This window comes from Equus przewalskii, chromosome 19, assembly GCF_037783145.1.
Source record: "Equus przewalskii isolate Varuska chromosome 19, EquPr2, whole genome shotgun sequence".
NCBI classification, from domain to species: Eukaryota; Metazoa; Chordata; class Mammalia; order Perissodactyla; family Equidae; genus Equus; species Equus przewalskii.
The window spans coordinates 35,004,613-35,022,471 of record NC_091849.1 but is presented as its reverse complement, the minus strand read 5'-3'; the positions used below and the strand labels follow the sequence as shown (position 1 = coordinate 35,022,471).

At 54.1% G+C, this 17,859-nt stretch overlaps 1 protein-coding gene across 2 annotated transcripts in view; it reads right to left on the bottom strand.

Annotated features, from left to right (window-relative positions):
- The window catches only part of PACSIN1 (protein kinase C and casein kinase substrate in neurons 1), a 54,108-nt gene extending 38,029 nt beyond the window's left edge, over positions 1 to 16,079 (bottom strand). The window contains exon 1 of one of the 2 annotated variants that reach the window (XM_070585864.1): positions 15,699 to 16,079. The gene's annotated coding sequence lies outside the window, so the exon portion shown is untranslated. Of the gene's footprint in view, positions 1 to 15,565; positions 15,642 to 15,698 lie in introns of those variants that run through there. The other variant, XM_070585867.1, reaches the window with a different exon arrangement.
- Positions 16,080 to 17,859: the final 1,780 nt, after the last annotated feature.

The following is a 17,859-nucleotide window of genomic DNA, read 5'->3' as shown; positions in this document are numbered from 1 at the left end:
AGAGTGGGACGCAGAAGCGAGCCCTCAGAGCCCAGCACGCCCCACTGCCTGAAGACGAGGCTGAGGATCCTGCCTCAGGTCTGCCCCCTGCTCTCCTGGCCCCAGAGGATAACCAGGATAAGTTACACCTCAGCCCGGGGGCAGGTGGGAGCCATCACACTGGCGGAAGCCAGGAGAACAGGTGGGATGCACCTGAGATGCTGGATCGTGGGGTGGAGTCAGGATGTAAAGTTGGATAAAGGAGAGTTAATCCCACAATACAAGAATTAACACCCTGGCAAGGACCCAGAAAGACGGTGTTAACACATTGCTGGGAGAAAGTGATGGGCACAGCATGAGAAGGAGAAATGCCGGGGCTGCCATGTCAGACGGTGCAGGAAGGGAGCGGAAGGTTCGGAGCAGTGGGCATGTTCTGGTGGATATGCCGCGCCAGAAAACCCACCAGCTGTCTATCTTCCGCGGGACAGCCTCACAGACACTCCCTGTACCAAGGCCACGGGAAAGCGCTGGAGTGAGGGGCGCCAGCAGCCTGACAAGCTCGGGGGTGAGTGTCCTCTGAAGCTGGGAGAGTGGGAGCTGCTGTTACAGAACTGGGCGCCCCAACAGCAGTGGAGATGCTAGGATGCCCAAATCAGAGGCCAGCTGGCAGTGCTTACTCGTCAGAAGCAAGGTGAGTGCAATTATTAAGACTACGGGCAAGGTCAGAGCGGCAGCTGGGAGGGCCTGACCCACAGAGCTGAGGACCTGGGTCCCCAGGGCCAAGCCAGACAGGCACCAACAAGGACACTGCCCACTCCATAAAATCAAAAGAAACTGAGGCCTGATGATGAGGGGCTGAGGGCCGCCCCGCAATGAACAGCCATGATCCCTTGCCCGGTTTCCAGACCACAGCGAGGCTGCAGGTCCGGGTGAGCGAAGGAGGGAGCAGACGCCCAGGAGTAACGGCCGTGCGACCCCGGACCAAGAAGATGTGGTAATGATGCCCCCAGTCCCTCCTACAAAGACTTAGCCATTTCCTTGGATAACCGTCACTGGAGAAAGAGGAATACCCAGTTAGACTGTTAGACACGGGGGGTCCAAATGGATATTGCTACCAGGGACCCAAAAAGTCATCCTGGTCCCCTGTCAGGATGAATGGATTCCTGGCCCAGGTTTGGCTCACAGGGAGTCCACTGGGTCCACCCTGTGTCACTCTGTGTGACCCTGGGGCAGTCACCTCCCCTCTCTGAGCCCTGAGTCGCCCTGCAGGTGAAGGGCTGCATAGGCAGGGGGGCTGGACGAGCCGGGTGTGGACTCATCCTGAGATCCCACAGGAACACCCAGGAGTGCCCTTGGAATCCGCCAGGCCCTGTTCAAACCCCACTCCTGTCCCTTCCTGGCAAGTCACCCTTGGGCTCCTTTCTCATCTGCAAGGCGGGAATGATGGCACCTGCATCACACAGCGGCTGTGAGAACCGCGAAGACGACCCATGTTTCACAGCACCTCCTCCTTCCTCGCTCCGCTGACTGCGCAGCCCATGCTCCGAGAAAGGGGAGTAGTCTAAAGAGAATGTCCCACACCCCGCCCCCACCAGGCTCTGCCTCCCTCCCGTGGGGCACCAGCCGGGGCCCTCTCGTCTCTCCAGCTGCATCACTCCGACAATTCTGCCCCCTCCCACGTGATGGGGTTTTCCCTCCACACAGAATCTTTCCCTTCAAGAGAGAAACATGGTGCCATTTCTCTCATTTAAAAAAAACAAGGCCCCCTATTCTGCACTCTGCCCTCAGCTCCTGCCCTGGGCTCACTCCCAGGAAGGCCGCCATATGCCCTGTCTCCACCCCCTCAGGAGGCCCCTGCAATCTGGCTCTGGTCCTCAGTGGCAACCACTGACCCCCACGGTGCAAAGCCCCTGATCCCTCCCTAATCCTCCTCCCATGGCCACTTGGCTGCCACCCCATAGGCCCCGACATACGTGTCCCCTCAGCTTCTCTGACACACCCCCCCACCTCTGTCACTCCTCAGTCTCCAGGGCTCAGGCGGGGCCTCTTTTCCTCCCCATCTCCACCTCCCCTCCAGGTGACCTCAGCCAGGCGCGTGGCATTAGATACCCCATGCTTATACTTCCAGTCCCAACTCTGCCACTGAGCTCCAGCCTGTAACTCCGGTCACCCCCCGCCCCCAACGCCCCATCTGGATGTTGGACAGGTTGACACATCCCAGGGGAACTCCTGATTACTCCCAAGTCTGCTCCAACCCTGGTCTTCTGCATCTCAGAAAGTGACACCACTGTTTTTCTAAAGCTCAAACCAGATACCTGGATTCCTCCCCATCCCTCAGCCCACATCCCAGTGACAATCCCTTCCCTGTACCCGGAACCCAGCTACCCGCCACGCCCTCTGCAGAGACATGTGGGTCCGCAGCCCCGCCATCATCTCGCCTGGAGGACTGTCTAGTCTCTTGACAGGTCTCCCTGCTTCCACCCTTGCCCCCTACTGTCTGCCTGCCAGACCGTCATCTTTTTAAAACATAGAGTTTTGACGCATCACACTCTGCCGAAACCCTCGGTGACTCAGCATCTCACTGAGGACAGATCCTGGGCTTGCTGGCCTGCAGGCGGACATGGAGCCCAGTCTGTCTGCTTATCCTCACCTCCAACCACCTTCCTGCCCCAGGGCCTTTGTGTTCGCTGCTCCCTGTTTGGGAAGCTCTGCCCCGAGGTCCACAGGCTCGCTTCCTGCCTCGTTTAGGCATCTGATCAATGTCCCGGAACCCCACCCTATCTAAAACAGCCAGCCCACCCCGTCATTCTCTAGCCCCTCACTCCTGTTTTATTTTTCCTTTGTAACACTTCCACTCCCTGGTGTTATTTTTTTTTAATTAATAAATTTTCTTTTAGAGCAGTTTTAGGTTCACAGCAAAACTGAGCAGAAAATACAGAGAATTCCCACATATCCCCCCACACACAGCTTCCCCTCCCATCAGCATCCCCATCAGAGTGGCACAGTGGTTACAACTGATAAACCCACACTGACGCATCATTATCAACCGAAGGCCACAGATTAGGGTTTCCTCTTGGGGCTGTACATTCTACGGATTTTGACAAATGTATAATTACATGTATCCACCACTTCAGTATCACACAAAATAGTTCCTTTGCCCTAAAAATCCCTCATGCTCCACCTCTGCATTCCTTACTCCCTCTCTCCCTCTCCCCAAACCCCTGACAACATGATCTTACTGTCTCCATAGTTTTGCCTTTTCCAGAATGTCATATAGTTGGAATCACACAGGAAGTAACCTTGTCAGACTGGCTTCTTTCACTTTCTAATATGTCTTTAAGGCTCCTCCATGTCTTTCACGGCTTAATAGCTCATTTCTTTGGAGCGCTGAGTAATATTCCGGATGTACCACAGTTTGCTTATCCATTCACCTATTGCACGACGTCTTGGTTGTCTCTAAGTTCTGGCTGTTAATTTCCTTGACATTCACAATACTCAATGGCAGGTTAAAGGCACTAATGAGTCCTGCAGTAAAAAAACTCTTTACCTTGAGTGAACCCAGTTTTTCCCAAATTTGACCATTGACAAGGTATCCAAGTGCAACCTCCCACCTCCTGGGGCCCCAGGAGCTCATCCTGGGAGGACAAGCTCTCTGGGCTGGGGGAGCCAATAGAGCTTCTCCTTGAAGGAAGAGGAGCTGAGAGCAACAAAGCAGAGGTGGGGGCACCGAGGTAAAGGGAATGGTTGAGTCTAGGGGTTTGGAGGATGCGGGTCAGGCTGGGTGAGGACCCCAAGAGGAGCAACAAGAACTAAACTGGGGCTCTGACTCTGGTGCCCCACAGCCACATGGCAGCTGGGCGCCCTTGGGCAGACCACCTCCCTCCTCTGCCTCTCAGAGCCCCTACTTCCCAGAACCTCTGAGGCCATGCGTGGGTCCTTAGGTTGGTTTCTAGAATTCAAAAGGCCTAATAATGCCTCTAATACCCAGACTGAGTCTCTAAAGACCATTCCCATTAGATGGAGCCACAGGGAAAAGACAACCCATAGAAACAGGAAACAAGATTTGCAAATCCTATTTCTGATAAGGGTCTGGTATCTAGAATATATAATGAACTCTAAAAACTCAACACTAAAAAAGACAAATTACCCAATTAAAAAAATGGGCCAAGGATATGAAAAGACATCTCTCCAAAGAAGATACGAATGGCCAAGGAGCGCATGAAAAGATGCTCAGCATCATCAGTCATTAGAGAGTCATTGCATCACGCCCACAATAAGATGTCACCTCACACCCACTGGGATGGTCATGAGAAAAAGATGCAATAACAAGTGTTGGTGAAGATGAGGCGAAATTGGAACTTTCGTCCATTGCTGGTGGGGATGGAAACTGGTGCAGCCGGAAAAGAGTCGGGCAGTTCCTCCAAAGGTCAGGGTAGTTATCGTATGACCCAACAATGCCACTCCTAGGTGTACGTCCAAGAGAAATGAAGACACGTGTGCACGCACAAACTTGTATATAAATGCTCATGGAAGCATTATTCACAACAACCAAAAGGTGGAAACAACTCAAATGTCAGCCAATGGATAAATAAATAAAATGCGTATATTCATAAAATGGAATATTATTACCATAAAAAAAGAATAGGGGCCAGCCCCGTGGCCGAGCGGTTGAGTTTGCCGGCTCCACTTCGGCGGCCCAGGGTTTCGCTGGTTCGGATCCTGGGCGCGGACATGGCACTGCTCATCAAACCACGCTGAGGCAGCGTCCCACGTGCCACAACTGGAAGGACCCACAACGAAGAATATACAACTACGTACCAGGGGGCTTTGGGGAGAAAAAGGAAAAATAAAATCTTTAAAAAGAAAAAGAAGAAGAAAGTACTGATACATATTACAACATGGATGAACCTTGAAAACATGATGCTAAGTTAAAGAAGACCATATGTTGTATGATTCCACTTATATGAAACATCCAGAATAGGCATCTTTATAGTGACAGAAGGTGGACTGATGGGTGCCAGGAGCTTGAGGGAGAGGGTATGGAGGGGTAACTGCTAACCGGCATGGGGTTTCTTTTTGGAAATGGAAATGTTCTGGAATTAGACAATGGTGATGGTTGCACAACTTTGTGAATGTGCTAAAAGCCGCTGAATTGTACATGTTAAAAGGTTGAAATTACGGTATATGAATTATATCTCTATTTTTTAATGTATATCTACAAAAGGATCCACAGCTCCTTGGAGAAAAGACTGACTGCAGCTCTGAGGAGCCTAGAACATCTTCATTTCAGAAAGCCGGGGCACTTTCAAAGGCCAGTGTGTTTGTATGAAAAGGACGCCAGAGCCAACTTGAAGAGGCTTCCACGGCCAAAGGTGGGAGAATTTGAGCATCACTGAGAACAATGAGGGTAAGGACAGAAACTCATCCAATTTATAAAAATCTATAATGATAATCAAAATCTAAAAACACCAAAAAGTCTGCTAATAACTAAACATCTGCAAGCATGGAGAGCCCTGGGAAGCCCACACACTGCTTGTCAATGTGAGAACCGGTCCCACGGCTTTGGAAAACAGGTTAGCATTCTCTAGTGAGTCTGAAGACACACGTCCCCCAGGAGCCAGCGGTTCCACTCCAAGGACACACCCTGCAGACCTGCACACGGATGTTTACCCAGAGACATGAGTAAGAACGTTCAGAGCAGCATTTTCCACCACAGCCAGAAATCAGAAGCGACCCCGCTGTCTGTAAACAGTAGACCGGACATGTAAATCGTGGTATAGTCACAAACTGGAACGCTATGCAATGAAGAAAAATGAAAGGACTATGCTTCAAAGAACAATCTAGATGTATGGTAAAAAGAAAATGTTAGTTGGAAAAAAAACAGACATAAAAGACTACATAAAATTCAAAAAAGAGAACTTTTGGTTTTGCACACATACTTAACGTGGTAAAACCAAAAGCAAAAGCAGGGTGGAGAAAGGTCTGAGGGGGCCTTTGGAGCTGTGGCAATTCCCTGTTTCTGACCTAGATGGTGGCGACTTGCGTGTTGACTTCATATTAATTTGTTAAGATGTGTCACCTATTTTATAGGCTTTTATATTTTAAAAATGGGGGGAAATCTACACTGGTCGCCTTCGGAGTTGCTAGAGCACCAACTCACTTCTCTAAAAATTGATAAAGGGAAAGAATCGAGCCTTTATACTACTGTAGGAATCATATTCCCGAACAACAAAGCAGGCGGAGAGGGGAAGTTCTTTATAGAAGTCTAACACAAACAAAATGATCAAATTAGAAAAATGACCATCTGGTGAGGAGAAAAATGTGATGGAAATTGGACGTTAACTTGCAGTAAAGACGGGACAGTCACAGCTCTCGTGGTTCCCCATCTCTCCGGGCACCTGTGGGCCACGCCTGATTTCCCCGCAGACACAGGGACTCCAGCCACCCGGCCAGGCCAGGAGCAGAGTAACCGCTCCACTGGCCTCGCCAACAGGGAGATGGCTGATTTGCATGTGCTTTGCATGCTCTTTTGTGTCCAAAATTTGCAAATATTCCCGGGGTTTTGCCAAGGGAGGGCACAGGCCCCTCCTCAGTGCAGCCCCTGGAGGAAGTCTCCAGGCCCCAGGTTTGGGACAGAGCCCCGGCCTCCGCTGCCCAGCTCAGCTGAGCAGTGGTTCAGGGCAGCCTCGGGGTGAGGTGGTGAGGGGGTCCTAGGGGACCAGGGGTCTCAGGGATCTGGAGCTGTCGCAGGCTGGGACACCCGCCCTCATTCTACTGCCTCACAGACCCCCATCACCAAGTCAGTCTGGGGGGCCCTCCCCACGCTTACATTCCTCAGGCAGCACTGCTGAGACTTGGTGTCTCCCTGTCGGGCTTGTCTTGGCCCTGTGTGGGGGGTGATGAAGCGGGAAGGAAGCCGGCTGTGATTTGCCACCCCGCCCCCGGCCTCGTCCAGGGGCACCCAGGCCAAGCCAGCTTTGCAGCTTACAGGCCAGCTGGTGCGAGGCGGGAGGGGCCACCAATGCCCAGGCCGGCCAGGGCTGGCAGAAGGGCCCACCCAGCCAGTCAGGGCCAGGGACAAAGGGGCTTGGAAGAGGGGCAGAGGCAGGGATCCTGGGCCCCATAGGGTGGGGAGGTGCCCCACCTGGGGCAGGGCCAAGTAGGGCAGGTGAGATGGCAGCTGGTCATCCAACACTCAGGGAGCAGGTGGTGGTGGCAGCCTGGTGTCGGATGGAGCTGCTGATAGAGGTGACACCAGATAGGCTGCTGTGGGTGGGACCAGGGGAGGGGAGGCAGGCGTGGAGAGAGCCGTGTTCAGATGGAGTTTGAAGCCCGGCTCTATCACACATTCACCAGGGGTCCTTGGCCAGGAGCCTGAAGCCCCTCCCTGCAGCCTCAGCTCACCCATGGGAAAATGAGGTGCCCTGAAGGTGAAGGGAGCCAGCAACACAAGGAGCCTAGCACAGTGCCCAGCACACATAGTAGGTCTCAACAGGCATCACAGGCTGTCACGATGGACTCGGGGGCTGCTGAGGGCTCGGCAGGGTTGAGCGGTGGGGGAACAGCTGAATGCCACACGGATCCACAGAAAAAGCGGCTTTCACCACTTCATACGGGCACACACACTCAATACGTGCTTGCTGCATGAATGCATGAGAGTAAAACTACGAACCAGCAGCCACTAAGACAATGTATCAACCAGTCAGAGGAGGCCAAGTAAACATCTGAGCTCAAATCCCACGTCTGCCCGCTTCGTGGCTGTGCAACCCCAGGCGAGTCACTTCCCCAGAACCTCAGCTTCCTCATCTATCAAACAGGAATAATGGTAATTAATAAATACCTTCCTCATAGGCCTATGGCAGGGCTCAAAATGGATGTAAAACTGGAGGTACCGTTGGTACCCCTTTATCAGATGGGGCACCCGTCCCCCAGGCGCTGTGGGTGCTGGCTGCGAACAGCTCACAGTTACCCCCTTCTCCTGAGAGTTTTCGTGGCTTCTAGGTGGGCTGCCTCACCTGGAGACGCCCGGGAGGGTATGCCCTCCCCCGGGAGGCAGCCAACAATGGCCTGACAGGGCTGCAAAGGCCCAGGCCCTTGCCCCAAGGAAGGACAACCCTGCGGACCTTGCTGCCCCTGCTCCTGCTGCCTGTGGGCTCAGCCTAGAGCCAGACTTCAGCTGAAAGCGTGTCTTCCCCAGCTCCTTTCGGCCCTACCAGGTGCCCTCACTCCCTTCTGTGAGCAGCCCTGGGATACATCACCTGCCCGGGATTCCCTGTCCTGGGTTCAGCTTCCAGGGAACCTGACCTAAGACAGGAAGTATTTTGTAAGCTATGAAGCACCATGCACAAGCCAACAAGCCAACAAGACCGTAACATCAGGGACACGTAAGTGCTATGAGCGAAAATAAAGCAGGGTCAGGGGGTGGAGAACCGCAGGGCCTATTTCAGATGAGGTGCTCCGGGAAGGCCTCTCTGAGGAGGTGATGTGGGCAGAGATGTAAACATCATGAGCCATGCAGACTTCTATGGCCAGGCACAGGGAACAGCAGTGCAAAGGTCCTGAGGCAGGAGGATACTTGCTAGGTCCAAGAAATGGCCAGGAACCCAGTGAGGATGGAGTGGCAGGAGATGAGGTCAGCGGTATTGGGCAGCCAGGGTCTTGTAGGCTGTTACAGGACTTTGTAAAGCACTTTGGATTTTATTCTGAGTAAGAGGGGGTCACTGAAGTTTTGAGCAGAGGAGGGAGGTGATCTGATTTAGGCTTTAAAAGGATCTCTTCAGCTGCTGGGGCAAGTGGGGGGCGGGGGACAGTGAGACCAGGCAGAGTCTGCTGCAATAATCCAGGAGAGCGACAGTGGCAGCTTAGAAAGGAGGGCAGCAGTGGAGGAGGTGAGAAAGGGTCAGATCTGGGCATCTTGAAGCTAGAGCCGGGAGGGTTTATTGATGCTTGAGGAGGGGTTGGAAGACAGAGGAATCCAACCACCAACTGACAGAGGGGACAGAGGCACATGGTAAACCGCACCATGGGGATGCAATCAACACAATCCAGACTGTGGGAAATTCTACGGGACAAATACCCTGGTTTCTTCAACGGACGAACGGCCAAGGACAGAGAAAAAGACGAAGGGGAAACTACGGATGGAAAGAGACGAAGACCTATCAGCCAATCACAATGTGTGGACACATTCACATCTTGAGTCAGACTAACTGTAAAAAAATTTTAAAAAGGCATGTCTATGACAGCCAGAAATAGTGAATACTGAGTGGGCATTTGACGATATAAAGGAATGGTTTCTTCTTAGGTGTAATAATGGCATTGTGATTATATTAGGAAAAGTCCTTATCCTTTAGAGATATATATTGATATATCTGTTCCTGCTCTGATTTTCTCCCCAGTCCCTACACCCACCTCACACATTCCAGCCTCTGCACCTTTCTCCCTGCTGTCATTTTGCCTGGAAGGCACCTTCCACCTCTGACTCTCCCATCCTTTCCTTCCAGGTCTATCTCCTGCAGAAGACTCCATCATCAACACCCCTGTCTTTGGGGCACCCCGCCTCCACTCTCCGAGAGAAGCGATCGCCACCACCCCCTAACGAGAGGTGCTGTGGCACAGAGGCCAAGAGCACAGCCTCCGGATCCCCACTGCACGGGCGTAAATCCGGCCTCAGCCACTTACTTGCAGTGTGACCTCAGGCAAGTCATTCAACCTCAGTTTCCACATCTGTAAAAGGGGATAACCTCATAAGGTTACTGAGAAACGAAATGAGTTCATCAATAGTGATGAATAGAACAGTGCCTGGCACATGTGAGTGGCTCTCAGGGCCCCTCGGGCCACCGGCACTGTGGTTCAGGGCCTGCCTCTCTCTTTTGTGCCCCCTACAGGAGACCCCAGTGCCACGCACACCATGGATGTTCAACCACCACTTCCCTTGGCTTCTGCAATGCTCCTTCTGCCCTCCTGGTACCAAGACTCACCCCCTTTCCCATCCCAGCGGGTCTCACCCGTCCCTGGACTGGGAGGAGGAAGAATAGGAGAAACAAGCCCATGAGGGGACCAGTTAGAAACCAGCCACAAAGAAAAACTCTTCAGGGCCCGCCCCATGGCTGAGTGGTTAAGTTCACACGCTCTGCTTCGGTGGCCCAGGGTTTCACTGGTTCAGATCCTGGGTGCGGACATGGCACTGCTCATCAGGCCATGCTGAGGCATCCCACATGCCACAACTAGAAGGACCCACAGCTAAAAATACAGAACTATGTACTGGGGGGCTTTGGGGAGAAGAAGAAGAAGAAAAAAAACGATTGGCAACAGATGCCAATCTTTAAAGCAAACTCTTCAAAGTCAAGTGGCAGCATCGGATTCAAATTAAGGGGAATGCAATTTAAAAGTTCATTTTTTTTTTTTAGATTTCTAAGAAAAATCCCAGGTATTTTCAAGTATAATTTTAACTATGTTTTTATGAGTCATGACGTTTGTTGTATAAAACGCAAACAGCACAGGATGCTGAACTAAAGAAGAAACATTCCCCATCTTGCCTGGTCCCCAGCCCCCGAGTGCCTGCCCGGGAGGTGAGCTCTAACAAGAATTGGGGACGCAGCCTTCTAAATGTTTACATGCAACGTGAACACAGAGATGCATGTATATACTTTATAAAGGGATCATACTAAACACATTGTTCTACAAAGTCACTTACTTTAACTTGCCAATATGTTCCAGCCATATTTCCCCCAGTTAAGCTCCGCCCCGTTCTTTCCTCCGAGCATCTCCAGCACCTAAAACAGTGCCTGGCACACACAAGACAGTCAGTCGAGACTCACCAACCAAATGAAAGAATGAACGGCTGCCTAAAACCACATTGTCTGGAAAGGTCCTAATTATGTCACCGGTTCTCTGATGGACATTAGCTTTGCCACAGTGACCGCCCCCACCCAGCTCTCTGTGCACCCTGCTAAGAGGGTACCTGTGGGAGAAGCCCCTGGATGTGGAAGTGCTGGGTCAAAACTTTGATCCCTACTGCCAGAGAGGTAGGTGCCCGCCTATCCTCCGGGCTGAGGGCAGAGTCTCTGCCACGTAGGAGCTTTATTACGACGGCGACTTTTATTTAAGGATTAACCTTATTTAGTGACTCCACCCTTGATCATCAAAGCTCCTTTTGTCCCTCCTGAATAAATGAGAGGATGTACATTTTATTATTTCTGAGCAGCACCAGGAAACCCAAATCCACCAACGGGGAGCTCCTCTCTAGACAGTGAACAGAAACAGCTTACAGGCGCAAAAGCTGAAACATCTCATTGATTTATAAAAATGGACACATTAATTTTTTTTATATTGTCAACTTCAAACAAGTACTCATTGATCCCTCCCCTGATACAAAAGAAGGGAAAATTAGGACCTCCACATTCTCTCCCTCCCTCCCTCACCCCATCCTCATCCCAGTCCAGAGTGGCCAGATTTAGCAAATAACAATACAGGATACCTAGTTAAACTTGACTTTCAGATAGACAACAAGTAAAAATTTTAGTACAAGTATGTCCCATGCAATATTTGAAACATACTTATACTAAAAAAAAAAACCCCAACTGTTGTTTATCTGAAACTCAAATTGAACTGGGTATCCTGTATTTTATCTGGCAAGCCTACCGCAGCCTCCACCCAGCGTTTTAACATCGAGTTAGCAAGGCCTCCTCTGCCCTCCCGGTCTTCAGGCATCCTGCTGCCCCTCCCACTCCAGCTCACATCCCCAGAAGCATCGCCCTGACCCACAGGCATCCTCCCCACCCAGAGGCAGCCCCACCCAGAGGCAGCCCCACCAACTTCCCCGGCATTAGAGCTCCTGTCCCCCCAGAGCCAGCAGGGCCAGGTTCCTGCTGGTCTTCTCCCTTCAGCCTGTCTCCCAGGTTGCTTCCCACCCGTCCTTTCACGGGGTGAACACGGTCTACTGCCCTAGCTGCTGGGGGTGCTGTCAGCACGTGACCCTCAGCTGACAGCCCCTTCAGGGACTGCTGCCACGGAGCCACCTGCCCAAGGCCAAGCCCCAGGCCACACCCCGTGCCAGATGGACGCTGCGGTCTAAAGGCCTGACCATTTCAAGCAAACTTGGCTCTAAAGGGCCACTCCAGCCCCAGAGCCCCCTGGGGATCCCCGAGGTTGCCTGGTGGGCCTGCATCAGAGCCCCCCTTCTCCCTCCAGCCGTCCTGCTTCCCTCCCCTGCTGTCCACAAGCGAGGCTGGGGAACCACTCCCTGTCCGCCTGCTAATCGCCACGTCCACTTCCTGCGACCCTGACCTGCCCCACCTGTCCCCAGTCCCCACCTTCCCACTCCAGTCCACCAGCCCCTGGCTGAAAACCAGCCACAAAGTGCCCACAGCAGGCGGGTCTAGCGCCGGCTAACGGGTTTTCCTCATTCGGCTTTCCAGTACTCTCCAAATCTTCCACAACAAGTACATATTACTTTGGTAATAAGAAAAAATAATAAAAGCTTTGTTTTCTTTAAGAAAAATGTAAAATCAAACCAAGCGGCCCTCCTCCACCTGGCATACCCACTCCTCCCCCATCCCTCCCACCTGCTGCCCCAGGGAGGACTCCCCCAAATCAGCGAACCGCCCGAGGCGCTCTCCCCATCCCGCCACGCCTGCAAGGCAGTTTCACTTCTCCAGTGAAGACTTTCTGCCACCAGCTTGTGCCGGCTGGGGGGCCATATGCAAATCTATGAACGGCTTCCCCATCTCCTGCGGGAGAAGAAAAACGCTACATATGTCCTCAGACGGGTGAGGAGAGAATGGTATATGATGGGACCAATATGCATTCACTTATTCTGCAAGGACCAGCCAGGGCTCCTCGGTGCCAGGCACTGGGGACACTGGGAACAGGACAGACCCTGCGCCTGCGGACTTAACGGCCTAGTAGGGGGCGGGCAACAATCAAAAGCCCCCAAAGATACTGTGTGCGGGGAGGTGGGCAGGGTGTGGGGAGGGAGAGTGCATGGTCGGGGCTCCCAGCCCAAGCCTGAAGCTTCTGGGAGGAAGGGAAGTCTCAGCGAGCCCTGAGGGTGAGCAGGAATGGGTAGGGAATTGGAGAGAGTGTTCTAGGCGGGGGAACAGCCTATGCAAAGGCCAGCAGGTGACAGAAGCATGACTTATTTGAGGAACTGAAAGCAGTTCAGAGCAGCTAGAGGGCAGAGGGAGGGGGAGAAGGGGGAGGAAGCCCAGCCTTGGGGAAGGCAGCAAGGACACATTAGAAAAACTGCACTTTGTCCTCAGGGCAATGGGGAGCCAGTGATGGACATAGAGCAGGAGACGGACGGACTCAGATGTGCATCTTACAAAGATCACTCTGCTCTGCAAGGAGCCCCCCTGATATGGGTGTTATTATTCTGAGCATCCACAACGGTCACACTCACACTTAACCAAGCACATACTACCATGCACGGACGTGAGCACGGAGTTCCTGAAGCCTCTATCTCCACGGAGACAGCAAGCCCCCAGCAGCCAGGCCCACAGCCCTCTTGCTCTTGCAGTAGGGAATACAGGGCAGGAGCGCGGACTCTGGAGCTGGGTTCAAATCCTAGCTCCTCCACTTCCAAGCTGTGCAGGCTTGGACAGATGCCCTCTCTGTGCCTCGGTCTCCTCATTTGTAATAATAGTACCTACCCCTCTGGGCTACTGTGAGGATCGAACGACTTCATACAGGAAAAACTGTCAGAACAGGACCTGGCACGTGACAGCTGCTGCGGACTGTCACTTTGTACTGTTAGGACTGCTCCTCCCCTCAAGGCCCAGGGCTGACCACTTGCAGGGACTAACTAAGGCCTCCCCCACTCGCCCCCTCCTCCACCCGAAGCACCTCTCCCTTATCCCTGACTCAGTCCTCTACTAGGGGCCATGACAGAGCCAGAGAGGAGGGACCTCTGGGTTCTAGGACAACCAGACGCTCTGACCCGGGTCTGGGGCTCGGCCGCAGCTCCCTCAAGCCCAGTGGAGAGAGCGCTGGACTTGGAGCCAGGAAGAGAGCGCTGCCTCGCTCTGCTGCTGTCCCTCTCTGGGCCTCTCCCCCTCTGTAAGATGAGGACAAGAACCTCTTGCAGATGTCTTCTCAGCATGAGCTCTGCAAAGGTCCACAAACGCCAGCACCCTTGGTGACAGCCTCTTCTGGCCTGGGTTTGCACTTCCACATGACGGAGTCAAGAGCTTTGCTCAGAACTTGCTGTGAGGACCTCCGAGGCTGAGCATGGCCTGGCTTGGGGCTTTTCCAGACTCCCTGATGCTCAACGGGACTTTCCCAAGGGCTGGGACAGAGACAGAGACCCCTAGTGTAAGCTGAGCACCCCAGGAAGAAAGTGCCAACCCAGGGGCCTGAGGAATGCCAGACCTTCACCCAGGGCCTTCCACCAAGCCTGGACCAGGCCAGGGCACTCAGACCAGGGGCCCAAAAAGACCCTCCGGACTGCGGCGTTTATCTCCAAATGCCACAGCTGCCCGTAAGTTCCAGGTCCAGGAAGGGCCTCAATGGGACTGTTTCTGGAGGCTCTTTGGTCCTGGGGTATGGAAGAAAAGCCCAAGATGGGGCCCACCCCTGTTCCTTCAGGTTGCCAGCTATTTCCCAGAGTTCAAGTTCATCCATTCACTCCTTCGACAAACATTTACTTGGTGCGAGACCCTGGTTAGGTGCAGGGTTGATGACAGAGACGAATCAGACAGATTCCTATCCTGAAGGCACTTCTGGTCTAGAGGGCGACAGACAAGACATGAATAACCGAACCACAAGGCAGACTAGGGCGCAGAAGGCAAGGACCTCACCTGGGGTGTCAGGGAAGCTGCCCAGAGGGGCTGGCTTGTGAGTGGTGATGTGGACATGTGAGGTAGGGGAGGGCTAGAACCTCCAAAACCACTGACAGACAGTTCTGTCTGCACCCCGCTGTGCCAGAGCCAGGGCAATGTGGGTCATTTATGGTTGTGCCCAGAGAAAAGCGGCCACATGTGTCACTGCACGTGGGATGCAGAACAGGGTGGGGGGTGGGAGGAGCGGGGGCTTGAAGCTGAGTCTGGCCAAGCCCTGGGGTTTGCCACCTTGTCACTCACACTCTGACGACCTTTTAATCTTTTCACAGAAATACGGGGGAGAGAGAGTTCCAACAGGCAGCAAGGGGCCTAGGGGGTGGGGAGGACGGCAGTGCCAGACAGACCATGGCTTCTGCTGTATCTGAGGGCCATGCAGGGTCGCCCCCTTCTCCTCTACCCCTCCCATCCCAGCCGTGGGGGAAGGGGTAGAGAGACAGAAGAAAATTGGAAACCAGACAGGGCACAGGGTGCACTAGCTGCTGGGTTTCTCCCCAGCCCACTCTGATCCGTAAATAGCTTGCGCACCCAGCTGGCACCAGCCCACCCACCCTGCTGGTACCAGAACGCCCCAGGCTAGAGACTCGGACCCCAGGTCCCGGGTCCCAGCTTCCCAAGGAAGCTATTTCCTGCGTTTTCCCCAGGGTAAAGGCCCCTGCCGCCAGCTCCCTCTCCCCAGGGGCATCCTCGCACTGCCTGGCTGATGCCCGAGAACCCCGGCGCTTGCCAAGCACCCCGGGCCGCGCGCTCACCTCTCTCCAGGTAACTGCTCAATCCTCCCCGCGCTCCGGCAGGGAAGATGCCCGTCTCCGTGCCCGCCGCAAACACGCACTGCCTAACTGGACCCCTTCCACCCACCTTCCATCCAAGGGCCAGATCCCCTACCTGGGGGCAGGAGCGCCCGGCACCATCGGCGGCGCCGCGGGGCAAAGCGAGGCGTCTGGGGCCCGGCCTCAAGCCCAGAAGACTTCCCGGGGGAAGAGGAGGCTGTGCTGCCGCGGCAGCCACCGCGTCTCTCCGGATCTCGCCGGGGCTGCGGGAAGGAGGAAGGTCAGAGCCGAGGAGGGGGAGAGGATGAGGGAGGAGGCGTGCACAGATGCGCGCAGATTAGAGAGGCATTTTTAGCGAGCCAATGGCAGCCGGCGGCGCGGTGGCTGCGCAGGTGGAAGCGCCGCGGCTGCAGAGGAGGCAGCGACCGGCTGAGCAGCGCCGGCGGGGGGCGCGCCCTGCTCCGGGGGTGCTCCCGGCCGGGCAGAGAGGCTCCGCGGCGGGCCGGTGCGGGGGTCCCCTCCCTGGCGCCCTCCCCCCAGCCCTCCCGCAGGCGCGCTGTGGACCCGCGGGTGTCGCTCCCCTCCCCTCTCTGCCCTTTCCCCACCTTCTGGGACATCCTCCGGCCTTGCCTGTCTGTCGATCGCTTTCTGGCCTCTCCTAATCCTGCTTCTTCGGGTCCTTGCGGGCTCCTGTGCGGTGGTCTGTTAGGTGTGAGTGTGAGCGTGCTCCGGAGTGACGCCCCCTCTCCACCGCCACCCCGCCCAGCCCCCCGCCCCCATAAGCTTCATCCAGAAATGCCCCATTGACCCCATCGGCAGTCAGTAACCCTGCTGCCCTAGTTCCAGCGGCACCTGCTGTCACTAAGACTCTAAGCCATCTCCCTGGGGCTCTCTGGGGGGCTTGCTGTGACTCCCACCCGCCTTCACTCTTCCCGCCTTGAACCCTGAGCGCTGCCGGGAGCCTGGACCCTGCAGGGGGTACTGGGGCAGTCTCTTCACTGCAGAGACGTGCCAGGAGCTGAGGATTTGTTCAACATGCATCTACTGAGAGCCTACTATGTGCTGGTGATGGGGAGGGGCTGGGCTACAGCAGAGTACAAAACAGATCAACTCTCTGCCCGCAGCTAGTTCACAGTGGTGGGGGAGACAGACCTTAAATATAATAACTAGTACAGAGAGTATGTTTTAAAGTGGTATGTACAGAGTAGGAAAATGAAGGTAGAGAAAGGGAAAGAAAGTGAGGGTGTATCGCTTCTCGGCCTTTTGGCTAAGACCAAGTGTGAAAGTGAGGGTGGTCAGGTCAAGGTTAGGTCCCAGCCATTTGTGGGGAGTGAGGGTGGCTGAATTTGATGGTAAGCCCTTCAGGTAGACATGCAGACTTGGCCACAGACCTCACCACTCCCTATCGTTTGCACCTGGATTGGTCACATGTCTCTATTTCCTGCCCTCCCTCTCCATCTCCCCCTCCCCCGCACCATTGCACTGAAATTCGTGACCCAGGCGAATGCCCAAGTGCAACATTTATTCACTCAATAAGCATTCTCTGGGCAGTGACTGCATCTTAGGTGTAGGAGCCCAGAGGAACTCAACATCTAGTTGGGGAGGCCAGATGGCAGTACCTACCTGAAGGATGAACAGGACAGCCAAGTGAGTGGACAGTGTTCCGGAGGTCAGAGGGCTCTGGGTTAGGGTCATCCAGGAAAGCTTCCTGGAGGAGGCAGCATTCCAATGGGGATGCTGAACCATAGCTGGGATTCTGATGAGCCAGATGGTGCAGGAGGCAGGGAAGGATTACTGGGAGAGACCAGGAACGCCAGGGGACATTTGGCAGGTGGCTGGCACTGGGCTCCTGGAGCATTTCTGGACACCCTTCTTGTAAGGCATATGCTGGTGTCTGGAGCTGACAAAGTCCCCCACCCCACCCCCTAGAAGTTCCTGGTACCAGCTGCCCTCACCTCAACCTGGAATTTCGCGTTACCCCACAAGGAGCTGTGATGGGCATGTGGGAGGAAAAACGTGGACTTCACCCAGTTGCTTGTTTGCTGGGTAAGAATAGGCATGTTACTTAACCCCTCTGAGGTTCAGCCTGCTCATCTTAATAATTGTGTGACTAGTTACTTAATTGATCCACGCCTTGGTTCCCTCTGGAAAAGGAACAGCAACAGCACCCACTTCTCAGGCTGTGTGAGTGTTACACAGACAACCCAGGCGAGCTGCTTGGCACCTAAGTGCCCAGTTCATTTTGTTGTATTTATTGTGATGATAATTACACTTGC